The 7,500-nt window shown below is 50.9% G+C and overlaps 15 non-coding genes across 15 annotated transcripts in view; 10 read left to right on the forward strand and 5 right to left on the reverse strand.

The window, feature by feature from the left end:
- Positions 1-129: 129 nt before the first annotated feature.
- trnae-cuc (transfer RNA glutamic acid (anticodon CUC)) lies at positions 130-201 on the reverse strand. Its single transcript has one exon. It is a non-coding gene; the product is annotated as a tRNA-Glu (tRNA).
- Positions 202-831: 630 nt separating this feature from the next.
- On the forward strand, positions 832-904 carry trnar-acg (transfer RNA arginine (anticodon ACG)). The gene has a single exon. It is a non-coding gene; the product is annotated as a tRNA-Arg (tRNA).
- Positions 905-1,379: 475 nt separating this feature from the next.
- On the forward strand, positions 1,380-1,451 carry trnae-uuc (transfer RNA glutamic acid (anticodon UUC)). The gene has a single exon. It is a non-coding gene; the product is annotated as a tRNA-Glu (tRNA).
- Positions 1,452-1,716: 265 nt separating this feature from the next.
- On the reverse strand, positions 1,717-1,788 carry trnae-cuc (transfer RNA glutamic acid (anticodon CUC)). Its single transcript has one exon. It is a non-coding gene; the product is annotated as a tRNA-Glu (tRNA).
- A 389-nt stretch (positions 1,789-2,177) lies between these two features.
- trnar-acg (transfer RNA arginine (anticodon ACG)) lies at positions 2,178-2,250 on the forward strand. Its single transcript has one exon. It is a non-coding gene; the product is annotated as a tRNA-Arg (tRNA).
- Positions 2,251-2,724: 474 nt separating this feature from the next.
- Positions 2,725-2,796, forward strand: trnae-uuc (transfer RNA glutamic acid (anticodon UUC)). The gene has a single exon. It is a non-coding gene; the product is annotated as a tRNA-Glu (tRNA).
- Positions 2,797-3,061: 265 nt separating this feature from the next.
- Positions 3,062-3,133, reverse strand: trnae-cuc (transfer RNA glutamic acid (anticodon CUC)). Its single transcript has one exon. It is a non-coding gene; the product is annotated as a tRNA-Glu (tRNA).
- A 630-nt stretch (positions 3,134-3,763) lies between these two features.
- On the forward strand, positions 3,764-3,836 carry trnar-acg (transfer RNA arginine (anticodon ACG)). The gene has a single exon. It is a non-coding gene; the product is annotated as a tRNA-Arg (tRNA).
- A 474-nt stretch (positions 3,837-4,310) lies between these two features.
- trnae-uuc (transfer RNA glutamic acid (anticodon UUC)) lies at positions 4,311-4,382 on the forward strand. The gene has a single exon. It is a non-coding gene; the product is annotated as a tRNA-Glu (tRNA).
- Positions 4,383-4,647: 265 nt separating this feature from the next.
- Positions 4,648-4,719, reverse strand: trnae-cuc (transfer RNA glutamic acid (anticodon CUC)). Its single transcript has one exon. It is a non-coding gene; the product is annotated as a tRNA-Glu (tRNA).
- A 630-nt stretch (positions 4,720-5,349) lies between these two features.
- Positions 5,350-5,422, forward strand: trnar-acg (transfer RNA arginine (anticodon ACG)). The gene has a single exon. It is a non-coding gene; the product is annotated as a tRNA-Arg (tRNA).
- Positions 5,423-5,897: 475 nt separating this feature from the next.
- trnae-uuc (transfer RNA glutamic acid (anticodon UUC)) lies at positions 5,898-5,969 on the forward strand. Its single transcript has one exon. It is a non-coding gene; the product is annotated as a tRNA-Glu (tRNA).
- A 265-nt stretch (positions 5,970-6,234) lies between these two features.
- On the reverse strand, positions 6,235-6,306 carry trnae-cuc (transfer RNA glutamic acid (anticodon CUC)). Its single transcript has one exon. It is a non-coding gene; the product is annotated as a tRNA-Glu (tRNA).
- A 630-nt stretch (positions 6,307-6,936) lies between these two features.
- On the forward strand, positions 6,937-7,009 carry trnar-acg (transfer RNA arginine (anticodon ACG)). The gene has a single exon. It is a non-coding gene; the product is annotated as a tRNA-Arg (tRNA).
- Positions 7,010-7,485: 476 nt separating this feature from the next.
- The window catches only part of trnae-uuc (transfer RNA glutamic acid (anticodon UUC)), a 72-nt gene continuing 57 nt past the window's right edge, over positions 7,486-7,500 (forward strand). Inside the window, exon 1 of the tRNA in view lies at positions 7,486-7,500. This exon is cut by the window's right edge and continues 57 nt beyond it. This is a non-coding gene — a tRNA (tRNA-Glu).

Genomic DNA, 7,500 nt, shown 5'->3' on the forward strand with positions numbered 1-7,500 from the left:
CAGCTGGTAGAGCGGAGGACTGTAGGTGGACCGTTGGCAATCCTTAGGTCGCTGGTTCGACTCCGGCTCGAGGAGGTCACTTTTCACACTCAAAGATTTTCTTGGCCGCGCTGGAGGGCAAAAGGAACGTTCCCTGACCGGGAATCGAACCCGGGCCGCGGCGGTGAGAGCGCCGAATCCTAACCACTAGACCACCAGGGAAGGGCTGTTCAGCCTGTCTCCTCAAGCCTGCCTGTGGGCCTCTACCAGATTTTGCTGCAATTTCTCAAGCAAAACCGCTAAGGCTAGCCTTTTCCTCTTGGAGAGGAGAGAGTCTCTGACCCTGGATCACAGTTCTTCCACTGAGAAACGGTCACATGCTCCGTGAGAACATCCTAACAACACCGCAACTTGCAATTCAATCAAAGCAGCTTGCAACAGACAACAAGGAGAGCCCAGCCGTGCTCTCAGTGCCAAGAGGTGCCTGACTCACTCCGTTTTTTGTTTTCAGCCCTTCTTCTGCAGAGCATCTGGCGAAGGAGCTCGAGGTTGACAGAGCGCATAGCACAGAGTGTCGTCGTCTCTGAGGTATGCCTGGTTTTTTGAGCGGCCAGCCTTGCACTGTTTTAAAGTAATTTGCTACCCAGCTACGTTAGCCACGCCAGGAAGACAGAGATCCCTAACATGTGACGCCTCCTTCTTCAAGCTTTTCATAGCAGACCCCTCATCGGAGCGCTTCCTTACGTTGGCTCCAGGCCTGTTAATGGCATGAGAAAAAGTTGATGTTGCGACAGGCCCCGCTCCAGGCGAACACCACCAAGATGCGTGTAAACACCAGGGCGCATGACCGGTGGGCCAGTGGCGCAATGGATAACGCGTCTGACTACGGATCAGAAGATTCTAGGTTCGACTCCTGGCTGGCTCGATCTGCCTCTTTTGCTTCGCTATCAGCCTACAGCAGTTTTATTAGTTTGTTTTATTAGCCCATAGTTTTTGACTATTGGTACTGGAATGGTTAGTTTTTTTTTTCTTGTAAACTGACAGTCCAACCATAGGCCGTTTTGTCAGCTAGATAGCACCTACCATACAATACCGTGCGTGCTTTCAAATGCATCGCATAAGCACTGTCACGGGGACCTTGCTTTAATGACCAGTTTATAGTATCTTTTTATGCGAACACAAGAATGGGAGAGAGCTGCACCCCCTGGGAGAGACAAATGACATCTCCCTCCATCGAGTCTGGTACAAGTGAATTCAGTAAACAATCCCTTCGGAACATTGCCATATTCTTAAAGGCGACGGTCACACACTGAATGCCAAAGGGCCTAACATAACCCTGCCCTTGTACTGGCCACACGCATGAAAAATGGCACACAAGCCTGACCGGCGTTTGCGGGCTTTCCCATATGGTCTAGCGGTCAGGATTCCTGGTTTTCACCCAGGCGGCCCGGGTTCGACTCCCGGTATGGGAAGTTTGGCTTGTCTTTGCTCCCCTTATCGAACAGCCAGAGCTTCTGTCTATTACTGAATCGCTTTTAGCCAGCAGTGGAGCTGCAGCAACCTGATAGGTTGAGGTTCTTCTCTTTCCCTGCATACCTTCGATAGCTCAGCTGGTAGAGCGGAGGACTGTAGGTGGAACGTTGGCAATCCTTAGGTCGCTGGTTCGACTCCGGCTCGAAGGAGGTCACTTTTCACACTCAAACATTTTCTTGGCCGCGCTGGAGGGCAAAAGGAACGTTCCCTGACCGGGAATCGAACCCGGGCCGCGGCGGTGAGAGCGCCGAATCCTAACCACTAGACCACCAGGGAAGGGCTGTTCAGCCTGTCTCCTCAAGCCTTCCTGTGGGCCTCTACCAGATTTTGCTGCAATTTCTCAAGCAAAACCGCTATGGCTAGCCTTTTCCTCTTGGAGAGGAGAGAGTCTCTGACCCTGGATCACAGTTCTTCCACTGAGAAACTGTCACATGCTCTGTGAGAACATCCTAACAACATCGCAACTTGCAATTCAATCAAAGCAGCTTGCAAAAGACAACAAGGAGAGCCCAGCCGTGCTCTTAGTGCCAAGAGGTGCCTGACTCACTCCGCTTTTTGTTGGCTCCAGGCCTGTTAATGGCATGAGAAAAAGTTGATGTTGCGACAGGCCCCGCTCCAGGCAAACACCACCAAGATGCGTGTAAACACCAGGGCGCCTCATCGGTGGGCCAGTGGCGCAATGGATAACGCGTCTGACTACGGATCAGAAGATTCTAGGTTCGACTCCTGGCTGGCTCGATCTGCCTCTTTTGCTTCGCTATCAGCCTACAGCAGTTTTATTAGCTTGTTTTATTAGCCCATAGTTTTTGACTATTGGTATTGGAATGGTTAGTTTTTTTTTCTTGTAAACTGACAGTCCAACCATAGGCCGTTTTGTCAGCTAGATAGCGCCTACCATACAATACCGTGCGTGCTTTCAAATGCATCGCATAAGCACTGTCACGGGGACCTTGCTTTAATGACCAGTTTATAGTATCTTTTTATGCGAACACAAGAATGGGAGAGAGCTGCACCCCCTGGGAGAGACAAATGACATCTCCCTCCATCGAGTCTGGTACAAGTGAATTCAGTAAACAATCCCTTCGGAACATTGCCATATTCTTAAAGGCGACGGTCACACACTGAATGCCAAAGGGCCTAACATAACCCTGCCCTTGTACTGGCCACACGCATGAAAAATGGCACACAAGCCTGACCGGCGTTTGTGGGCTTTCCCATATGGTCTAGCGGTCAGGATTCCTGGTTTTCACCCAGGTGGCCCGGGTTCGACTCCCGGTATGGGAAGTTTGGCTTGTCTTTGCTCCCCTTATCGAACAGCCAGAGCTTCTGTCTATTACTGAATCGCTTTTAGCCAGCAGTGGAGCTGCAGCAACCTGATAGGTTGAGGTTCTTCTCTTTCCCTGCATACCTTCGATAGCTCAGCTGGTAGAGTGGAGGACTGTAGGTGGACCGTTGACAATCCTTAGGTCGCTGGTTCGACTCCGGCTCGAAGGAGGTCTCTTTTCACACTCAAACATTTTCTTGGCCGCGCTGGAGGGCAAAAGGAACGTTCCCTGACCGGGAATCGAACCCGGGCCGCGGCGGTGAGAGCGCCGAATCCTAACCACTAGACCACCAGGGAAGGGCTGTTCAGCTCGTCTCCTCAAGCCTTCCTGTGGGCCTCTACCAGATTTTGCTGCAATTTCTCAAGCAAAACCGCTATGGCTAGCCTTTTCCTCTTGGAGAGGAGAGAGTCTCTGACCCTGGATCACAGTTCTTCCACTGAGAAACTGTCACATGCTCTGTGAGAACATCCTAACAACATCGCAACTTGCAATTCAATCAAAGCAGCTTGCAAAAGACAACAAGGAGAGCCCAGCCGTGCTCTCAGTGCCAAGAGGTGCCTGACTCACTCCGCTTTTTGTTTTCAGCCCTTCTTCTGCAGAGCATCTGGCGAAGGAGCTCCAGGTTGACAGAGCGCATAGCACAGAGTGTCGTCGTCTCTGAGGTATGCCTGGCTTTTTGAGCGGCCAGCCTTGCACTGTTTTAAAGTAATTTGATACCCAGCTACAATAGCCACGCAAGGAAGACAGAGATCCCTAACATGTGACACCTCCGTCTTCAAGCTTTTCATAGCAGACCCCTCATCGGAGCGCTTCCTTACGTTGGCTCCAGGCCTGTTAATGGCATGAGAAAAAGTTGATGTTGCGACAGGCCCCGCTCCAGGCAAACACCACCAAGATGCGTGTAAACACCAGGGCGCCTCACCGGTGGGCCAGTGGCGCAATGGATAACGCGTCTGACTACGGATCAGAAGATTCTAGGTTCGACTCCTGGCTGGCTCGATCTGCCTCTTTTGCTTCCCTATCAGCCTACAGCAGTTTTATTAGCTTGTTTTATTAGCCCATAGTTTTTGACTATTGGTATTGGAATGGTTAGTTTTTTTTTCTTGTAAACTGACAGTCCAACCATAGGCCGTTTTGTCAGCTAGATAGCGCCTACCATACAATACCGTGCGTGCTTTCAAATGCATCGCATAAGCACTGTCACGGGGACCTTGCTTTAATGACCAGTTTATAGTATCTTTTTATGCGAACACAAGAATGGGAGAGAGCTGCACCCCCTGGGAGAGACAAATGACATCTCCCTCCATCGAGTCTGGTACAAGTGAATTCAGTAAACAATCCCTTCGGAACATTGCCATATTCTTAAAGGCGACGGTCACACACTGAATGCCAACGGGCCTAACATAACCCTGCCCTTGTACTGGCCACACGCATGAAAAATGGCACACAAGCCTGACCGGCGTTTGCGGGCTTTCCCATATGGTCTAGCGGTCAGGATTCCTGGTTTTCACCCAGGCGGCCCGGGTTCGACTCCCGGTATGGGAAGTTTGGCTTGTCTTTGCTCCCCTTATCGAACAGCCAGAGCTTCTGTCTATTACTGAATCGCTTTTAGCCAGCAGTGGAGCTGCAGCAACCTGATAGGTTGAGGTTCTTCTCTTCCCCTGCATACCTTCGATAGCTCAGCTGGTAGAGCGGAGGACTGTAGGTGGACCGTTGGCAATCCTTAGGTCGCTGGTTCGACTCCGGCTCGAAGGAGGTCACTTTTCACACTCAAACATTTTCTTGGCCGCGCTGGAGGGCAAAAGGAACGTTCCCTGACCGGGAATCGAACCCGGGCCGCGGCGGTGAGAGCGCCGAATCCTAACCACTAGACCACCAGGGAAAGGCTGTTCAGCCTGTCTCCTCAAGCCTGCCTGTGGGCCTCTACCAGATTTTGCTGCAATTTCTCAAGCAAAACCGCTAAGGCTAGCCTTTTCCTCTTGGAGAGGAGAGAGTCTCTGGCCCTGGATCACAGTTCTTCCACTGAGAAACGGTCACATGCTCCGTGAGAACATCCTAACAACACCGCAACTTGCAATTCAATCAAAGCAGCTTGCAAAAGACAACAAGGAGAGCCCAGCCGTGCTCTCAGTGCCAAGAGGTGCCTGACTCACTCCGTTTTTTGTTTTCAGCCCTTCTTCTGCAGAGCATCTGGCGAAGGAGCTCGAGGTTGACAGAGCGCATAGCACAGAGTGTCGTCGTCTCTGAGGTATGCCTGGTTTTTTGAGCGGCCAGCCTTGCACTGTTTTAAAGTAATTTGCTACCCAGCTACGTTAGCCACGCCAGGAAGACAGAGATCCCTAACATGTGACGCCTCCTTCTTCAAGCTTTTCATAGCAGACCCCTCATCGGAGCGCTTCCTTACGTTGGCTCCAGGCCTGTTAATGGCATGAGAAAAAGTTGATGTTGCGACAGGCCCCGCTCCAGGCGAACACAACCAAGATGCGTGTAAACACCAGGGCGCATGACCGGTGGGCCAGTGGCGCAATGGATAACGCGTCTGACTACGGATCAGAAGATTCTAGGTTCGACTCCTGGCTGGCTCGATCTGCCTCTTTTGCTTCGCTATCAGCCTACAGCAGTTTTATTAGTTTGTTTTATTAGCCCATAGTTTTTGACTATTGGTATTGGAATGGTTAGTTTTTTTTTTCTTGTAAACTGACAGTCCAACCATAGGCCGTTTTGTCAGCTAGATAGCACCTACCATACAATACCGTGCGTGCTTTCAAATGCATCGCATAAGCACTGTCACGGGGACCTTGCTTTAATGACCAGTTTATAGTATCTTTTTATGCGAACACAAGAATGGGAGAGAGCTGCACCCCCTGGGAGAGACAAATGACATCTCCCTCCATCGAGTCTGGTACAAGTGAATTCAGTAAACAATCCCTTCGGAACATTGCCATATTCTTAAAGGCGACGGTCACACACTGAATGCCAAAGGGCCTAACATAACCCTGCCCTTGTACTGGCCACACGCATGAAAAATGGCACACAAGCCTGACCGGCGTTTGCGGGCTTTCCCATATGGTCTAGCGGTCAGGATTCCTGGTTTTCACCCAGGCGGCCCGGGTTCGACTCCCGGTATGGGAAGTTTGGCTTGTCTTTGCTCCCCTTATCGAACAGCCAGAGCTTCTGTCTATTACTGAATCGCTTTTAGCCAGCAGTGGAGCTGCAGCAACCTGATAGGTTGAGGTTCTTCTCTTTCCCTGCATACCTTCGATAGCTCAGCTGGTAGAGCGGAGGACTGTAGGTGGAACGTTGGCAATCCTTAGGTCGCTGGTTCGACTCCGGCTCGAAGGAGGTCACTTTTCACACTCAAACATTTTCTTGGCCGCGCTGGAGGGCAAAAGGAACGTTCCCTGACCGGGAATCGAACCCGGGCCGCGGCGGTGAGAGCGCCGAATCCTAACCACTAGACCACCAGGGAAGGGCTGTTCAGCCTGTCTCCTCAAGCCTTCCTGTGGGCCTCTACCAGATTTTGCTGCAATTTCTCAAGCAAAACCGCTATGGCTAGCCTTTTCCTCTTGGAGAGGAGAGAGTCTCTGACCCTGGATCACAGTTCTTCCACTGAGAAACTGTCACATGCTCTGTGAGAACATCCTAACAACATCGCAACTTGCAATTCAATCAAAGCAGCTTGCAAAAGACAACAAGGAGAGCCCAGCCGTGCTCTCAGTGCCAAGAGGTGCCTGACTCACTCCGCTTTTTGTTTTCAGCCCTTCTTCTGCAGAGCATCTGGCGAAGGAGCTCGAGGTTGACAGAGCGCACAGCACAGAGTGTCGTCGTCTCTGAGGTATGCCTGGCTTTTTGAGCGGCCAGCCTTGCACTGTTTTAAAAAAATTTGCTACCCAGCTACGTTAGCCACGCCAGGAAGACAGAGATCCCTAACATGTGACGCCTCCGTCTTCAAGCTTTTCATAGCAGACCCCTCATCGGAGCGCTTCCTTACGTTGGCTCCAGGCCTGTTAATGGCATGAGAAAAAGTTGATGTTGCGACAGGCCCCGCTCCAGGCGAACACCACCAAGATGCGTGTAAACACCAGGGCGCCTGACCGGTGGGCCAGTGGCGCAATGGATAACGCGTCTGACTACGGATCAGAAGATTCTAGGTTCGACTCCTGGCTGGCTCGATCTGCCTCTTTTGCTTCGCTATCAGCCTACAGCAGTTTTATTAGTTTGTTTTATTAGCCCATAGTTTTTGACTATTGGTATTGGAATGGTTAGTTTTTTTTTTTCTTGTAAACTGACAGTCCAACCATAGGCCGTTTTGTCAGCTAGATAGCACCTACCATACAATACCGTGCGTGCTTTCAAATGCATCGCATAAGCACTGTCACGGGGACCTTGCTTTAATGACCAGTTTATAGTATCTTTTTATGCGAACACAAGAATGGGAGAGAGCTGCACCCCCTGGGAGAGACAAATGACATCTCCCTCCATCGAGTCTGGTACAAGTGAATTCAGTAAACAATCCCTTCGGAACATTGCCATATTCTTAAAGGCGACGGTCACACACTGAATGCCAAAGGGCCTAACATAACCCTGCCCTTGTACTGGCCACACGCATGAAAAATGGCACACAAGCCTGACCGGCATTTGCGGGCTTTCCCATATGGTCTAG

The sequence above is a fragment of the Pseudorasbora parva genome, chromosome 22 (genome assembly GCF_024679245.1).
Source record: "Pseudorasbora parva isolate DD20220531a chromosome 22, ASM2467924v1, whole genome shotgun sequence".
NCBI lineage: Eukaryota > Metazoa > Chordata > Actinopteri > Cypriniformes > Gobionidae > Pseudorasbora > Pseudorasbora parva.